Below are 18,649 nucleotides of genomic sequence, written 5' to 3'. Positions count from 1 at the left end.
GTGGAGTGGAGGGGGTGAGCAGGGTAAAGCCACACGTGCTGATGCATAGGAATTTTTCTTAATTAGATCAAAGTGGTGCCATGTTTTCTGTGGACATGTATAGTCTTCTTGGAAATTCATATTAATTACAACAGCTTAACAGAGATTTACCAGGCCTGTTCTCGAGTTTTCCCCACTCTGGGAAAGGGTCCACGATATAATCATAGGCCATGACCCCATTTTAAGAATCCAAATCAAATCCACTGGAACAGTTACATCTTACTGGCTGCGAAGTTAGGAGGTGGTTCAGAATGCTGCAGTGCTTACTTCTGCGTTTAGCCAGCTCCACTGGTGTACATCCAGTCTTCAGCAGATGCTTCAGGGGAGACGGGTTTTCTGCAACTGAGGAGAGCAGCCTTCACTGCTGCCCCCAGAAGAGGGTGCTCTCGAAATGCACATGGCAGTGCCATTCCTGCACAGCAAGCATGATGTGCGCGTCCGAACAGGGTGTTACACTGCTGTCTGTAACATGGCTCCACTGAGGTCCAAATGTGCGTTCCTGACACATCGGTTAGTGTCCGCTCCTGTTTGTCATAAAAACAGCAGTTACAGCAGCACCGTTAAGTCAATGTCGACGTGATAGAGGAACTGTGTTTCCTCTGGATCAAAGGGTCTAGCCCTGCTGAGAACTCAGCACTGGGTTTATAAGGGGAAGAATATGTACTCTGAGCTCACAAAGCCTGCGTGGAGTTGGTGGCAAGCAGAATTGGTTAGATCAGTAGTTGTTCAGTTAAAGAGCAGTATATGGAAAACCATCATCTGTGAAGTGTTGCCAAGCTTCAGCTGGGTTTCAATGCCTTGCTCATGATCTTCATAATGTAGATGTTTTTTGGGGGAAGATGACTTTTCCTTGGGGAAAGAGTCTCATTTTCTGAGAGTCAAAGTGCTATATATATAAGGAAAACAATGACTTAAAAAATACACTTAGAGAGCAGTGCAATGAATGATATAATTCACTCCAGAGAATAGTCATCCAGCTGAGTTTCAAAGTGCCAAAGGCAGAAATTATTATCTTGGCTATGTGCTGGAGTTGCCTCTTTTGAGGTTTGTCCAGTCACCAGAAGATACTGTGGAAAAATAGCTTTCTGTATATTAATAATATATAAATCATAAAACTATCTTCACGCTGGAGAACAGGTATCTTGGGGCTGAAAATAAGATTAGTGGTTTTCAAAAACCCATTTAAGTTATAGCTGCCATTTGTGAAAACACGAGAAGGCAACCGTGTTGAAATGGAAGGAGATAGATCACAGGCTGTGCTGCAGGAGACTCCAAAGTACTTGCAACTTCCCTAATCCTAGGCTGTGTTTCACATAGGCCTCAAAGCAAAGAGAAGTTGCTCCAAGATAGAGGTGTTGCCAAGACAGATGATCCTGTTATTTGCCCAGCCCATTGCCACAAGGTCAGCTGGATCCCCTGAATGTGAACAGAAAGCGGTTTCTTACTGTACTGTTCTCAGAGTTTAATACCTCCTGTTGTCTGCCTTCACCCCAAACTAGATGCGTGTCCAAGCTGTGGCAGTCATGAGCGTATGTATAGATGCAGGACTGATTCAACTCCAGCAGTGAGGAGTGGCTGTACTGTCCTGGATTCACTGGCATCTTTGTGTGGAACTCCCCTGGTACTCAAAACTAGGGCACCTGTTCTCGAATCCAGGCTCCTCTGGGCCTTCAGGCACCCTCAGCCCGGGCCTCTGAGGGTATCCGAGTCTATGTGGTCAGTGAAGCACGGGTCTAGCTTGCTCTCAAGACCGTCTTGTAGGTTTGTGCCTGAAAAGTCACCTCAGCCCACGCCCTGGAGTGGAACAAACAGGGACAGCCTGAGCAGCCACAGCAGCCTGGCCAAGCTCTTCTGCTTGCGTAGCGCAGGCAGACGGGACGCACTTTTGCCGCGTTGCTAATTGCCGCTACCACAGCCAAGCACCTTGCAGGCAATTGGATCAGGTGCTCTATAGCCTGCCCGGGACTGGTCAATGACGTGTTATGGCGGTGGGTTAACCCTGGCCAGCAGCCAGATGCCCATGCAGCCGCTTCCTCGCTCCCCTCCTCAACAGGATGGGGAGAGAAAACAAGAGGGGAAAAGCCTGCCGGTGGCGATAAAGACAGGGAGATCACTTACCAATTAGCGTCACAGGCAAAACAGACTCGACTTGGGGAAAATTAAATTACTGCCAATTAAAATAGATTCGGATAGTGAGAAACAAAACCAAAAATTAAACCAACACCTTCCCCTCCCCATTTTTTCTGGGCTCAAGTTCAGTCCTTCTCTCCTGACTCTTCTACCCCCTCGCACCACAGCTTGGCTGACAGGCTCGGCCGCGCCCTGCGCTGCGCCCGCCACAGCTGGCTGGAACCGCCTGCGCCCGGCCCAGGGCGGCCCCCGGCCCCCTCTGGCAGAGGACCCCTGCAGGCCCCCGCCGCTGGCACCTCGCCGCCGGCACCCAGCGCAGTCGTGCCACTGAGCGCGCGCACCCTGTCCCGAGACCACCGAGCTGCGTGCGCAGACGCTCTCCGAGCCCTGCTGTGCTGGAGCGGCCGGATGAAGGCCGGGGGCAGAGGTGATGCTCCCTGGGGTAGGTAAGCACAAGGATGAAACAACCCTGAACGCACAAGCTCATCTGCCGCCAGCTCAGCGCAGCAAACTTAGCCTTCGTCGGTGAGTCCTGGAGCTAGAAACCGCGGAGGAAATGCTTTCCCAGTACGGGCTGTTCACGTCAGCCTGACTGCTGTGCCGTGGACACACAACCCTTACAGAGGGCATGGCAGGCTCTTCCTGAAAAAAGGGGAGAAGATGCGAGCTTTGACAGCAAACTGTGAAAAAGCCTGTAGCAGATTTCAGTATTGAGAAGGCCGGGATTCACAACAGAAAGCAAGAGAAACTGGTGGCATTTTACATCAGTGCACTGCCCCCCCCAACCTTCGACTTCCCAGTCACTAGAGCGCTGGACGTTGCAAGTGCTCTTTGCTACAGCAGTAACTACCCAAATGGGATGCAGGTAAGAGTCTTTCACGTACAGTGAAAGCAGACTTTGTGAGGATTCCCATCCCAGATGGGATCCCAGCTGTTGGTAACGTGCTTTTATTTTGAATCAGAATAAAAAGTCAAAAACTGGATATCTCTTAAGAATCAGATTGTCAGGATGCACTGGAGGCCCACGGCTCTTGAAGGGTCAGGGAGCCAGGAGTCAAGCACAAAACCACAGCTGCCAGAGCAGGGTCCTTGTCAGCCAGGACCCAGCTACACAGGACCAAGGGAGGTGAGGTGAACAGGGCAGACCCAGAGGTGGCAGCCAGATTCAGCCAGGACTCCTCATCATGAGGCAAATCTGTGGTGATAAGAAGTGAATCTGCAGACCAGTGTCAGGATCACGTCCAGTGACAGCAGGGCCACACTGTCCAGTGATCACCAGGTAGGCCCAGAGTGAAACAATCACTTTGAGAATCCCAAATTGTCTCATTTTGATTCGGTAAACCCACTTGATTGCAATAAAGGCAAAACAAGAGATAACATCTATATGTGTTTAACATGCAAACACAATAATGTATTAATACAGATGTAATGCCCAAAATAAGAAAGATGTAATGAGGCATTTTTAGCTCATCAAAATCCTTCCATCTCTTATTGATCAGAAAGTAAAAAAACCACTTTTCATAGAATCATGGAATATTTCAAGTTGGAAGGGACGCATAAGGATCATTGAGTCCAACTTCCTGCTCCTTGCAGGACTACCTGAAACTAAATCATACGACAAAGAGCACTTTTGACTTCTTTCTTGAAAATATCAGTAAAAAGAACACATTCCTGCAAAACAGCTTAGGATTTCCCAGCAGAAAATTCCCTTGCACATGCTGACCAGTGCTGCTAACTTGTGCTGACCTCCGAATCAGCATGGAATAGGTGCAGCTCCCCCTCCTTTCGTGTTCCCAGTGCTCCCCAGTGTGGAAGGATGAGGAGTTGCTTGTCACTGGGAAACACCAACACAGCTTCACACAGTGCAAAAGTGATGGGGAAGAGGGGCCTGTTCTTGGCAATAGGGCTTTGCCAAAGCAGATGAGTCCCTTCCCCTATGTAGACCACGCTTCTCCCTTGTGGAGCCTCTTAGCTGCGGATTTCCCAAGCAAGAGGAGCACTGCGAGGAGCTGTGCTTTAGTGAGTGATAAAGGAAAACCATTGCTGCCCGCTGGTGTTATCCACCGTAAGAGCAGTTTGTGGGATAATTCCCTGACGACTTCAGCGCAGCCCAAAAGAGGAAGGTACTGAGGCTTATCCATGCTTACGACCTGCTCCTTTGGCCCTGCTGGGGAGCCGGGAACTGTAGCCTCTGGTCAGCTTTCAATCTCTTTTGCAGTGCTTGGATGGGAGTAGGGAGTCCGGGCCCAGGCCACAGGTGATCTAGGAGCAGATGAGAGCAATGGCATGGGGATGGCTTGTATTGGACTCCCAGACATGATTTTTAAGTGGGTGGTTTCCTTAACCAGCCATGCCATGCACTTTGTGCTTAGAAGGCACTATCTTTCTAGGTTGCTACATTCACCCCCAATGCTTGTTTTCTTATCCTATTCCAAAACTCTTTCCTCTTTCACTTAAAAATAAAGTATTTAACACAAATTGTCTCACAGGGGGTTAAGGACCAAGCTGTTTCTGATGCCCTGCACGATAAATAAATTTGTGGTCATGAGGGCTCTGCTAGACATGCACACCCTTTGGCACTTCCATATGAGCTTGGTTTCCAAGCTAGCTTTCTGAAGAAGTGTGTTTTGTGGCTGCTCCCCACCCCAGCCAAGCACTTTCAGGCTAGCGTTGTCCACTGATCAGGAGCAGCAGAGAGAGGAAGATTAAAGCCTTCTGCAGCAAGACCAAATGAGCCATCCTGGTTATCAGTTTTCTTGAATGAGATTTTGAGGCGTAAACTGCACAAAGTGAGGTTCTTTGCTGCCACTGCAAGTGGGAGCCTGACCAAGGTAGCCAAGTTACTGTGTCCCACACCCTTTTCTTGCATTGATTTGCAGCCAGTTCCATGCTCTGTCTCCCTACCCCTTTTGCCACAGAGTGGCAGCAAATTAGCTGATGCAATTTGATCTTGTGTCTTCTGACACAGTTGCAGAGCTCGTGAGGTGAGCAGGATTCAAAATGAGGTAGAGGGCTGCTCACAGTGGCCGTTCATCACTGTTAGACAATTTTAACTCCTACTTTCTTCCCAGCTGGTGACAGCCTGAAAGCAGTTAAAAGCTCAGTACCCTTGTTCCTCTCTTCTGAGTCTGTTTCCTTAACACTGTCTACACTCGAGGGGCTGAATTTCCAGTGATTTTAGCCGTTAACTCCATAGCATCCCCAAATACTCCAAAGCATGTGCTTGCTGCTGTGCTTCTTGGGGTTGTGACAACTCTGTGCTCCCTGTGCTTTGAACATGCTGCAGTTATTGGACCCAACCTGCCCAAGGCTGGGATGAAGAAGCCATAAGCCCCTTGCAAGAAGTCTCTTGGTCAAGTGTTTCATTATGGGAAGGGCCAGCCCCATCCACTGCTTCTCTCTTCCCCTACCAAGGCTATTACAGAGACAGATACTGTTCACAGAAGGGATAGGATGTCAGACTTGCTGTACCCATGGCATGGATGAGAGGAGCCACTGACGCAGCTCAGGACGCTTTCAGAGAAACAAGCCATGTTCTCAGCTACCCTGAATGCTGCCAGCACCATGACTGGTGAGGGCTTGTTGTGCCAGTGAGGGCAGTGCCTTCCCTGGGCCTTCAGGGTATGGAAAATTTAGGGTCTGGAGCCGTACACGCTCACAGTCATTCAGCCTGAATCTGCACAGGGCGTCTGCACAGCCTGTCTGTGGGCAGAGTGACTCAGCAGCAAAGGGAAATTCAGTTGCGGATGGTGAAGTCAGGGCCTGGTGAAGCCCCAGGCTCTGACTCACAGAAAGCAAATGCATTTGGCATATGTGGGAAGTGAATTAAAGTTCCCAAATCTGGATGTTTCTCAGGACTCAAGAACGAGCACCCTCAAGAGATACACTGACTCTCAGATGGTCACGCTATTACACTTTTGCTCACTGAAGTACAAGCAGTGCCCCTTCCAGATATTTCTGCCTTTCTGTGTTTCTGGGCAATTGTAGCACTGCTCTCCTGGACATGCTTAATTGGATGTTGTTGTACTTGTCCAAAGAGGTTTTCATTCAGATCCCACAAAATTTGCAAAGAAGGGATGGAAAATCCTTGGTGACTGAATGATGGGAGAGTGTGTGTGTACGGGGGGGCCTGTCCACTTGCTGTGGCCAGGCAGCTTGTCACCACTCTGATGCTACCACATTGTTGAACAAACCTGTTTTCAGCCTAAAGGTTATAACTGGAAAAACATCTGCTTGCGGTAAGGCTAAATCCTTCCTACCTAACACTCTGAGTATCCTTCTTTCAGCCTGCCCCTGCCTGCAGAGGAGCATTGGAGGAAAACTGGTGAGGAGTGACTCTTGCATCATTCCCCGCCAAAGGCCTTAAGCGCAGCCGCCCTCCCTCCTGGCTGCCAGGCTGCAGAAGTCATTCTCTAGTGAGGCAACCTTTGTCACTGTTTCAGAAGGAGGCACGGATGATGTAGCCAGGTTGACTTTAATCTACTGCTTGCCTGGGTTTCTTTCAAACAAATCTCTGTTCCGCCATTTACTTGGGAGCAAAGGATGAAGTGAATATCCTTCCCTCACCCCAGCCTCGCACGAGGTCGACCCTCTGTGCCCTCTGTGTTAAGAATCATATCCACAGCTATTCACATGGTTCTTGGCAGCCAGTACGGTTTCATAGCGTAGATCAGGTTGTAGTTTTAGGCTATTGCTTTTTATCTGTTAAAAAGCTTGTGACAGAGCGCACAATTCTCTCCTTTCACATTGCTGCCTCGGAGGTGTATTTAATAATAATAATTAGAGCGCACGGGACTCTTCATCTTTAAAGTGCTTCCTAAAGATGAGCTAATTAGTCCACACAACTTACCAGCGGGTAAACCCTTACAATTTGCCTTTGGGATTATTAAAGAGAGGAAAGCCTCAACCCCTCATTCAGCAAAGCACTTGAGATTGTGCTTCATTTTAAGCATGTCTGGGAGTGAAGTACATGTTTAAGTGGGCTTAAGATCCCAGCTGCCTGCTTGGGGCAAAAGCTCGCTGTTTATTCTGGACCAGGACAGACCCATGCTGGAGGATAACGAATGTGTGAGCATTGCTGGGATGGTCTTTTCCTCACAGCCCTGATTAGCTGCCTCAAGTAATAACATCATTGGTAGTAACATGGAGGACATAGCACCAGCGGCTTTAATGCAGTTTGTATCAAGTTGTCACTGACCACAGATAAGTATTTGAGTAACTTAAAGTGGTGAAGTCACATCTTCATGGTTCCTGTTCCTTCCGCTAACTGCTGTAAATTGCACTTTACACTTGCAGCATAGATGCAGGGTGTAAGTGCCTCTAACTGTATTTTTTTCAGAAAGGTTTTCCTGCCTTTCTGCTCTTGAGCTTTATGAACTGGAGATCTGCAATTTCTAAATGTGCTGAACAGTCATGGTGCTCTGAGAAAGACTTCTTGCATCCTAGTAGTTTTGCAGAGTGACTGTCTCAGGCTTTTTGCTTTTCCATGTGGGAGATTTCTCGGCATGATTTAAATCTGTCAGTGTTGCTGATGCTGCATGAATGGAGAGGAATAGACAATAGAAATAAAATTATTTTATTTGCTACTCTCTCTCTTCCTGCCCTGTTCGTGTCTAGACTTAGCAGGATGAGACAAGAAAGGAGCAGGGAGATGCAGCAGAAAAGGGAAGGACACAGTTGCGTTGGCCAAGCCTCCATTACCTCCATCAGCTGCGACAAGTGTGGCCTCATTCTCTGCCTTCATTTCTATCGGCTATGCCTGAGGCTTGGTTGACAACTTAGAGTCTCGGCAAGGATAAACAAACACACCACTTTATTATCCAGCATTTCTGCAGCTCCAAAGAACTATCATTTGGGCTGAGGATGATTCATGCCAAGGTCAAGATGGTGAACCCTCTCACTGGACAGGGGATGGGAGACGGATGTCTCCCATATTGGAGTCATGTGTTCCTCAATCAGGATGCAATGTCCTTCCTATCTGCAAAAGAAAGCAAATGTCCCACTGAGTGAGCTTACTAGGGCCTGTTTCTGGGAAGCACACACGTTATGCTCTACCAGGGGGTTTCAGGGAGAGGACGCTCATAGGGTTTCAGGGGGTGCCCTTTCCACTATTTTGTGGCTGTAGTCAGAGGAGCTCGTGGCCAACACACACTAAAAAGGCATCCACAGAAAATAAGGATTTTAAAGCAGAAGGCCCACTCTTTGCAAATCTATCACAGTTGCTGAAGGTGTCAGGAAAGACCTTTCTCCACAAGGAGGACTAAATGTAAGACACACACCAGGATCTTCACATGGTTGCAAGCCATGACATTCCTGTGTCATGGAAAACCAAGGGACAGGAGAGCTCAAGGAACAGAGACAGGGCTCCTGTGGGTCTCTACCATTTCCTTGCAGCAGGATAAGTTTGCATACAGTCTAGCAAGAGACAGGTTAGAAATTAGCCTGATTGTACACCCTGCTGCTCCAGTCTTTGTTTCTGTATGTTATACACCATGGACCTTTTTATCTATAAAAAGTCCAATTGTCTCCTGAACAGGCAGAAATTCTGTGGTCTCAGTGACATCCTATGTCAGGCTAAGTGCATACTGTGCCAAAAAAAAATCTTTAAAGTGAATTGCCTTTTCCGTTTCATTGGGTACCTTGTCTTGTGACAGAGTGTAGAAAGGAGACCCCAGCTTATCTTGAGGTACGCTTCTTTTACACATCTTCATTTACAGAAAACTCCTCTAATATTTGCCATCTTTCTCATCTCAGACTTCCTTCCACATCGCTGTAAATGACCTGTCTCTTCATACATCCTCCTTCAGCTCCAGCAATCCCGATATCTGCGCTAGAGTTAGCCACCCCTAGCTGCTCCTCAGCGTGCCCCAGCTCTGAGCTGCGTGTGCGAGCTCTGCTGGCCCAGTGCAGCAGCAACGGGCTGGAAGGACAGAGTCATGCTGTATCCTTCAGGGAAACATGAATGCCCCAAAGCCAATTGCTCTAGCAGTACTCCTGATTTTCCTCATTGGAATCCCTTGTCTTCTGGATGCTTCCTCACATCTTCCTCCTTCTTCCCTCCACATTAGCAAGCTGGAAAGGACAGAATATCTAACATTCATGCTGTGCATCCCTGGTCCAAGCAGTGCCTGAAAGCCAGCCCAACCCCAGCACCTTCACTCACCTCTGACTGGAACCTGATGCTGGCCTCAAATTGTGGCACAGTCTCTGGGTAAAGTTCACTTGCATCCTTCCTCTGACCCAAGCCCTGAGAGCGTGGCCTCCTGCTCCTTGGAGTCCATCATCCTATGCCATACATTTTCAGATGTGCCTGCGTGGCACAGTTTCCCCAGCCACGGGGAAGTTCAGAAGCAAAACTTTGCCAGGGAGATCTCTTCTGTGACTCATCTGTGCTAGGGAGGGGAGAGTTTCTTTTTCATTTCTGCAGCTTGGAGAGGTACATTCTCTAGTGCCTCAGCAGGCCAAGTTTCTGACTTGTGTCTGGGCTGCTGTACTAACACAATGCGTACAGGGCTGGCGGCGGGGATCGTGCTCTGTGTGAGTGATACGAGGGGAATCATCCTTTTAAAATATGCCTTTCTGTCTCCCTCCCCCACTTTCCTTTTTCCTCCTTCAGTGTTGTCACCTTGTAGTATTTTAATCGGAGGAAGCAGATACATCAAGGAAGTCAATGGCAGGGGCGAGGTGGGCGGGGGGGGCGGAGAGGAAGAGGAGGAAAATCACATCACAGCCCAGTCTGCCAGTGTAAACACTTGATGATTTCCTGTTATTGTAGCCTAAAATGTACCATGACATCATTTGCGGGCCTCCCAGAATCACCCAGAAGGAGGAAAAGCCAGCATTCCCAGCCCGCCCCCAGTGTGAATCCAGGGGATTCAGACCCTATAAGGCAGTGAAGCTCTGCAAGCAGCAAAGATAGAGTTTCGAAAGCTTTCTTGTTCTTGGCAACGTGGAAATTTCACAAACAGGAAAAACTGCTTTTACTTTTCCTAAAGGGGAACCGTTTATGCCTCATGAAATATTGATGCCTTGAACCATGGTTACTTTAGAAGCAGAGCTGAAATACAAGAAATGCTCTTAGCTGAGGACAAGCACGGGGAGCCCCTCACCGAAATCACATCAGTTCATCGTTCCCAGACATCCACTTTTTTTATAGTACCCACTTTTATTCCAAATCACTCTACAAACAAGGTAGTTAAGTAAAAAGCTGTGGATTATATAAAACAGTCCAATATGGAATTAATTTGATAATTTTGAAAGGTGAAGCTAGCCCTCAATATAGCAGAGATTGCCTGTGAAATGTTCTTCCTCCTTTCCTGAGCATTAGATCAATAGAGACATTTACCCGGAAAGCGAAGAGCCAAGCTCTTCGGAGCCGGCATACATGAACTATCCTGGAATTTGACCCAACGGGTCAGATTTGTGTCTCGGTTACAGTTAATCCTGAATCACTGCCCTCAGTCTGCATCACTGTAAGGAAGAACAGAATCAGGTTCACAGAGATGGGCTCTCATAACTTTCCCGAGAGGAACAATAACTAGGCTGATTCCACCCCACACCCTTCAGCCACAATCTCTTTGGGCAGCCTTTCAGATAGACCACAGTGGGATATCTGCCAGATCTGTTTTTGTCCTAAGCAAGGTAACAAACTTCATAAATACAGTGCTGTATTTATAATAATTTAGACTCATACCCTCCCTTGCACACCCACCAACTGCTTGGCAAACATCAGTAATTACAGTGTACCTTTGTTCTTGAAACAGGAGAAATTAGTGTTTTCATGTTATATGTAAGGAAACTGAGGCACTGAGATTAAATGAGCCACCACCTTATGGGATAGAATGGATTCTCTTAATGTGAGCTTAAACCAATCCTATACCTCCAAATAATATCAGAAAATTAGATGTGTCTTACCATAAAGTAGACTTGAAAAGTCTGAAGAAAGTCAGCCTAGAGAAGAATGCTACAAGCAAGTCTAGTAAATAAAGCACGCTTGGGATTGACATTAAGAAGAAACAGTATGGTCTTGCAGTTTACTGGACAAAAAATAACAACCATGTATAAGTTTTGCTGTTATTACTCTCATTTGGACTTACTGGAATACTGGAAAAAGTGGGTTGTTCCCCATGAGCTATTTTTGGATGGGAGAACCAAAGCATTCAATTCTTCACCATGCTGAGCTCTTTTCAAAGCTATATATACAAGATGATTATCACTCGTTAAGTAGTTTGCTCTTCATTCCCAATGCTGCAGGGTGCAGCACTGGGAACTGAAGTGAACTTAAATTTATGCACAACTGTGTCAGGACTCTGCACCCAGTGAAATCAAGGGCTAGGTTCTGATGACAGCATCAGGAACCTGCATATTTATGCCCAGCTCTGCTGTGAGCCAGGCACCAGGCTTGGCAATGGAGGGGAGGAGAAGAGCTCCTTCTAAGCACTGAATTTGCCAGATCTAGCATACAGTTATTCTGCCTCTGGGATTTTTGCTGAGTCACACGAAAACATGTGGCCTGCTAAATGACAGGGCTGAGTACCTGGCGATAGATTGATGATTATGATTGCAGTTGGGGGGGGGGGGTAGTTGTGGAGTTTTGTGTGGTGTGAATGTTCTTCTAAGACGCTGTCTTGTGTGTTTCTAGGATATTGATCCTTGTTTGTGCAGGAGAAAGCCTGGGTCATGTGCTGAGTCCCATTTCATTCCCCCAGCACAGGAACGACTTGCCTGCACAAGGCTGGGTATGCACTGCAGGCTGCTTCGGCTCTCTGCAGGGCAGGCTAGTGTTCTGTGGTTTTTGACATAGGTAGCCTTTGATGCTAAACATTTCCCATTTCGGTTTTATGGCATGATGTGATGCCATGTTTCCTGGGTATGACAAAGATTAAAATGGCACAGTACTGTGATGTAGTATGATTGGGATTTGTGAGAATACTTCATCCCTTATGCCAAATACGAAATGGTGCAGAGAGAAGATTAGTAAAGATGACAAAGTAGAAATGATAGCAGTTTAGGTTATGATGATGAGTTTGGGAGAGCAGCAAAGTGTGCTCGATTCCTTCCCACTGATTTGTACAGGATTATCTCTGCTTATAGCCAGGGTGAATCATCCTGGAAAGTTTGACTCCATTTATTGTGGAAAGCTAGGCAAAAACAAAGTGGAAGAGAACCTGTAAGAGCAGTCATTCATCGGGGCAGTAAATCCAGGTTTAAGACGCTAAGTATCAGACCAGAAACGCATTGGCCTGGTGATACAAGGAGCCAGTCCAGAGGTGGCTCTTTCTTCTGATTCAAATGTATTAAAAAAACATTGCTGAACTTGTTTGTCCCAGGGAGATGGATCAAACATCACCTGTCCATGCCCCTATAGATTTATGCCAGATCAAATCTCATCTCTGCTGAAGTGTGCTAGCATTAAAGCATGAAGTCAGCAAAACTCAGAATGACCTAGCCAATCAGCCAGAAATGTCCCTGCCTGCTCCAGATGAAAAGTTTACTGTCAGTGACCCAGAACCGTCTGGATCCAGTATTCTGTGTTCACAGAAACACAGCCTGTGTGAAAGGAAATCTTCTAAAAAGAAATAAATACCTTATTTGTGTTTTGTTGTCTACTTCCCCTAACTACTGTAAAATGGAAACTGCAAGAAAATGCAACTGGAGGGAAACCGACCCACTTCACGTACATGGACTGGCAAACCAGAAAGTACTAGATAGTATTTAATGTCCTTTTTTTCCCTGAAGGTTTAAGGCTCCTGGTGAAAGACATTACCCCAGTGTTGCAGGTGTAGTGACTTAGACATGGAAAGGACAGATGGCTTCTTCAGATTGGGGCAGAGTTTGGATAAATACCCAGAGCGATGCTCAGCACCTGGAATATACTACCATTTAGGGAGGACCATGTAGCTAAAAAGGAAGAAAGGGAATGTGGCTCTGAAAACAATGACTAAAAATCCATTTGACTGAATGTCACACAAACCAGAGGACTTAGACTGGGTTTAAGCAGCTAGCCAAGATTGCTTGTGTTGAACTTTTCCAGACAACGTCATTAATGCTGGTTTGACCTTATTAAAGGCCGCAATAGGGAACTACAAAACATTCCCAAGCTGTTTCATCATCTATCTGCTAACTTAGAAGGGGAAAAAAATTGCCAAAGGAGCATCCCACCTAAGCCTGTTCTATAATTTTATACCTCTCTATTGTATATTCACTAAAATAGTCTACTAGGCTGGGTTCTCGAGTCTCTGTTTTTCACATTTGTTAGCAGGAACCAGGAAACCTTCCCTGTATTTTGTTCTTAGTGAATGCCATTGAGTGGTATCAGAGATAGAGGAAAGAAGAGTCCCTGGACACCTGTGTAAGAAGAGAGCCTTTGGACACTGTCTGTTCGGGGTGGCTGTACAGATCAGCAGCTTTCTCTGGGTCAGCACGTTCATGTGACTGTGACTACCTGAGCCCCCAGGGCACTCTGGATCTGGGTATGTGAGTAAAAGCGGGAGCAAAATTCCAGCAGCGAGCTAACGTAAGATCAATTTGCCTGACCAAGGCCCTTTTCAGGAGAGACTGGAAAAAGAGTCAGGCAGTTTGAACATATATTCTGTCCTCACACTTGGCCTTTTAGGTGCCCTGAAGTCAATGGACAAGGTTCGCACGACAAGTGGATGGATATAAAATTAACGTCAGCGCCCAAGAAATGGACCTCATGAAGTAACCTGAGAGAAACCCAGGGAAGGTGTTGGCTTTTTAAGCTTTGTAGTTGATTGGTGTATTTGTGTTTTGGCCTGCTGTGGACACGCAGAGGCCTGGGGCAGGGACTGAACAAGCATGGCAGGGTGTGGTTGTAGGACTAGTAAAGTCGGTTAGTCTATGTAGGTTTTGCGGGGGCGGGAAGGGGATGTCTGCTACATTTTAATGCTAACAAGCCAGGATATGTGATGTATCATGTGGCATAGGAGGCTCTGGGTACTCCCTCCAACATATACCATTTCAATTAATTCAAAATCATCTGCATCTTCATGGAAAGGAGGAAAAAGCCTGAGGAAAAAATAATTTTCTGTGGTCGTTTGTGGTGGACGAAGCAGCTTCCTAATTTCATTCTCTTTGAAATAGGTGTTAGCAGCCTGCACATGTCTGCAAGTCAGTGCTTTTGTCTGCATCCAGGGGAGAAATGGGCCAGGTCACCCAAGGCCAAGCAATGTCTTGGGAGATCAGCTGCTCAGCAACCCAGAAAAGTAGGTGGGCACTGGTTTTTGACATGTTTTGTATGTATCTAAGGAACAGGATCTTCTGGCCAGGAATAAAAGGTCCCAAAGGTCAGGCTCCAGGCCTCCACACAGGGAGCGGAGTTTGTACGTGGTGAGCACTGCATTATTTTGACATCTCCTTGTCCTGTTGCACGCTATTGATACCAGCCATCAGGCGTAGGTGGACTGAGCATCATCTGTGCAGAAATGTGCCGCTGAAGCAACACCATATTGCCATTTCTATTCTGAAATACAAAGAGCTACTCAGCGCTCGTCAGCCAACTGCCAGTAATCAATATCTGTTTTCTGCTTGTTCTCTTGTGTTTTTTATTTGTCCAGAGAAACAGGGCTTTATATTCCCTGTTTATTTACCAACAGTAGCAGTGCTGGGGCAAAGGGAGTGGGTCGGCTTCCTGCATCCAAGAGCTTGGGCAAAGATCTGGAGTGTGAAACCTCCTCTTGTGATTACTGGAAGTCCTTAGCAGTGTTTCTAACAGTACTTTCAACACTTTCGCACCATAAGATCCCCACATGCTCGGAGGATTCCCCAGGGACCAGTGGTTTGACTAATAAGATACAAACTAGTTCTGAGTAAGGCAGGTTCCCTGCCAATCCCCCAGAATACTCATAATACCGAATGAATCCCGGGAAGCTGAGTAATGCCATAATCTTTTTTCACCTTTGGCCCTCAGAGTGCATTGCAACTGTTAAGACCGTCAGCATCCCAGTAATTAAGCATTAACTGGGGAAACTGAGGCAAGACAGAACAACTTGCAGTAATTCCTCTTGAGATTAATGAGCCACTCTTTCAAAGCAATCCATTTTCTCAGAGAGAAGGCATCAGCCCAGGGGTGGGTTAATGAAATACAGTGTGGTGCGGCGATGTACTTCACCATTTTTGCATGTTGTAGGGGGCAATACAGGGTTTATATTTTGTTCCAAGAAAGCTCAAGTTATCCAGGCAGGCTATGCAGGCGGTGTCTGACCCTATGTTGGTTATTGTGGGAGTGGCTCTAGTTGTACGTTTGTGTTGCTGAAATGAAATGCTTACTGAATTGACATTGCCTGAAATCTTTACTATACTGACATTGTAAATACAACACGAGGACATGATGACCACTGATAAGAACGAGTTTGCTTCTATGCTGTTCTGTAGTATGCTATTCTGCCCTACCTTACGCCATCCTATTCCTATACTTCTTATGATTCTGAAAGCATTAAGCTCCTACAAATGCGTCAAGTAATAGGAATAATAGAAAGCAGGAATGGACTCTCAAGAAGCCACGTAGTACATATTCCTGTCTTTAAAGCAAAGTTAACTATCCAACTTCATCCCTTCTGACAGTGCTGACCACACTGCAGGAACTGAAATGCTAAGCTCAGCCAGTGCACAACGGAAGCCCTTGGAGCTCTATGGCGAAGTGCGTTCAGTTTCTAACGCTGTCCTCCACTGTCTTTGGTGGTAGTGACAGGATCTGCATGCCAAGTCCGGGACGGGGGCATGCCCCAGTTTTGGACTTGGACTGCAAATCTCTCTGGAGCAAATCGCTGTCTTCACACGTTGTGCTGAGACCTTACCTTGCGGGAAGTGCAGGGCATGTACTTCCCTCCTCTCCCCATGTCCAGCTGTCTTCACTAAACAAAACGGTGCATTTGGATACACACCAACATTTTGACAGCGCATGTTTGTGAGAGAGAGAGACGGTGTCTGAGGTCAAACTTGGAGCACTCTAGCACCTCCTCCTTGGCCAGCCTACCTTTGACTGTAGAACGGACCTTCTCACTATGCTTCCCTTTTCTCTCCTTGAACTGAAAATATTCAAACCCAGATTTCTTTATAACCTTCCTGCAGTCTCAGAGCTTTCTGCAAGATGCAGATCCTGTGCCGAACTGGCTCTGCTGCCTGTGTCTCAAGCAATGTGTGCATGTATGATGTTCTGCAGCCCACCAGTGGTCCACCAAATGGGGGCTAGATAATGCTGGATCACATTTTGAGGCCCCCCACAAACCTACTTTCTCTGTTCCCATGACTCTGCAAGAGGAAAGAAGAAAGCTACTTCCTGCAGGTATGGAGGGGAAAGAAGGTTATTTACTTCCGTAATATTCAGCTCTTCCATGCATCAAAGCAGGTAAATTTGTAAGTCTCCTCTGGGAACACCAGCAACCCTCTGGTTTTCTTGCCTCTGAAGTGCTGTGGGGCAGCCCACTGTGCATCCACTTGTACTGTCAGCAGTTCCCATTGCAGAGTAATCTATGGCAAACACAGCCACGTGGCTGAATGCCAGTAAACAAAGAGAAATCCAGTGGGCTGTGGTTTCTGCTCTCCTTACCATTGATTTTTCCTAACCACAGCCAAGTAAAAAGGAAGAAAATGGTTCTTGTATGGTTCAGCTGTGCAATTTTAACCTTGCTGGTGTAAATCCTCTGAGGAAACAGGCAGGATGGGTGTGACCTGAGGGAAACCCTGCGATTACAGCTGCATTAGCGTTTTGCTGTGGCCAAAGGCAAATAAGGCCCAGGAAAGTTTCGTAGCTCTTCATGTATCAACGCAAGCAGAAGATGGAAATTTGTCACAGTGGCGGAGGATCAACCCAACAAGCTTCTGTTATTCATTATTCAGCTCCTAGAGAGCACAATGGAAAACTTCCGATTAATGACTTGGAGAGGTGAAGACAAATTCTTCACTTTTCTGCTATTATTATCTGAAATAAAAACCTTAAAGACCCGCCTGATGGACTCCCATGACCAGATCAGAATCTCAGCTTCAGTTTTGAAAAAAATACAGCTTTTCGTCTTCGTAGTGCTGATACACGTATCATACTAAGGTGGAAAAGCCAGCTAGCAAATAACAATGATTAAAAAAGCCAAACCTCATGATTTATGAAATGCATAATGGTTTACTGGACACTGGCTTGTAGTTTTAGAGTACTAAATACAGCCAATAGTGTGGACCAGCCCTTCAGGGGGAATTTCTAATATAGCATAAAGCTTACAACTAAATCTTTTTCCAAAGGAGTGGTAGTTTAATCACTTTCAGAGATATGGAGGCAAAATTGCTGTCATTGCAACTCTCGAGCTGTGTAAGTAGAGAATTTGCCATCCATTGGGTTAAAGTGAGGCAATATTGCCAGCTTTCATGATTTAATCTCGAGTGTTTAAATCCTCAGCATTTTTAATGGACCTGAGCTCCTGGAATTGGATGTGTGTGGGTATCTCATATTCTTTTTTAAAAAAAAAAAAAGTAAATTCTCTGATAATAATAATCATGCAAACATTTTTGTTAAGCATGGAAACAGTTATTTGGATGCAGCTAGGAAACAAAGAAGCTCAAACTCCTCTAGTTCTCAGTGTTTTTCAAAACATGTAGGCCTGTTCCCTGACTTTGGAGGTCCTGCGACGAGCAACACGAAGAGAAAGAAGGGAATACAAGCAAGAAGCAGATTAAACTCCTCCCAGAGAAGCAAGTGCCTGCTGACTGATTCAGGTCGGGTGTTTGTCTCCTTCATGGAGCCTGGCAGCAGGCAGCAGAGGACAGCGAGGCAGTCTCTAGTGGTCCTCAGCGCTCTGGGAGGCAAATTGCTTCTCCCTACAGAGGGACGGAGACTTCAGTGCCCGGGACCATGGGGCTCCACTGATACTGCCGGTAATTGGGGCTGTAGGAAATTGCTGTGCCCTCTGTTGCCCCCACCACCCCTCCGAAAGGATGGGGCACTCTGAGCCCAGGGAGGCTTGCTGACCTGTTAGGGGAGCCTTGGGCTGTGATTCGGGGAAGAGGCAACCTGGCCCTGGCCCTGCTGCTTCTCTCTCCTATCATCACAGCAAGCCAAAAGGCACAGGCACAAACACACACGTTCAGGATGTTGCGACTCAGCCCTGGCACTGTTGGAAGGCCATCTACCTCCTTGGCTTCCGTGAGGACTTCTGGTATCTCCTGTGCTCTTGAGGAGCCATCCTTTTTCCTTAACGATTATTCTTAGCTGTACACTAGCCTTTCACTGAGAGGGACTTTGGTATCTTGATGGCTGTGTGGTTTCTAGAAGAGAACGACCCCGAGAACTTTTGTGTTTTCAAAGCACTGTACAAACATCAGTAAGCTGATCCTCCCCGTCCCCAGGAGTGCTGAGGATGGAGGTTTCTGGTGGGAAGGGGGAAGGCTCCTGGGCTTGGGATCTTCTCATCTCAAAATACGTGTTTGGGCTTGAAAAACTAGTATTGGCATTGGGGGCTTTTTTCCTTGTCGGGGT

The 18,649-nt window shown here is 46.8% G+C and overlaps 1 long non-coding RNA gene across 1 annotated transcript; it reads right to left on the bottom strand.

Annotated features, from left to right (window-relative positions):
- Window positions 1-3,005: 3,005 nt before the first annotated feature.
- Window positions 3,006-9,681, bottom strand: LOC142415146 (uncharacterized). The gene is made up of 3 exons (XR_012777301.1): window positions 9,332-9,681; window positions 7,870-8,146; window positions 3,006-3,364 (listed from the first exon to the last, which is right to left on the bottom strand). It is a non-coding gene; the product is annotated as an uncharacterized LOC142415146 (long non-coding RNA).
- Window positions 9,682-18,649: the final 8,968 nt, after the last annotated feature.

This window comes from Mycteria americana, chromosome 10 (assembly GCF_035582795.1).
Source record: "Mycteria americana isolate JAX WOST 10 ecotype Jacksonville Zoo and Gardens chromosome 10, USCA_MyAme_1.0, whole genome shotgun sequence".
Taxonomy (NCBI): Eukaryota; Metazoa; Chordata; class Aves; order Ciconiiformes; family Ciconiidae; genus Mycteria; species Mycteria americana.
The sequence above is the reverse complement of the archived record's forward strand: the minus strand, read 5'-3'. Positions and strand labels throughout refer to the sequence as shown.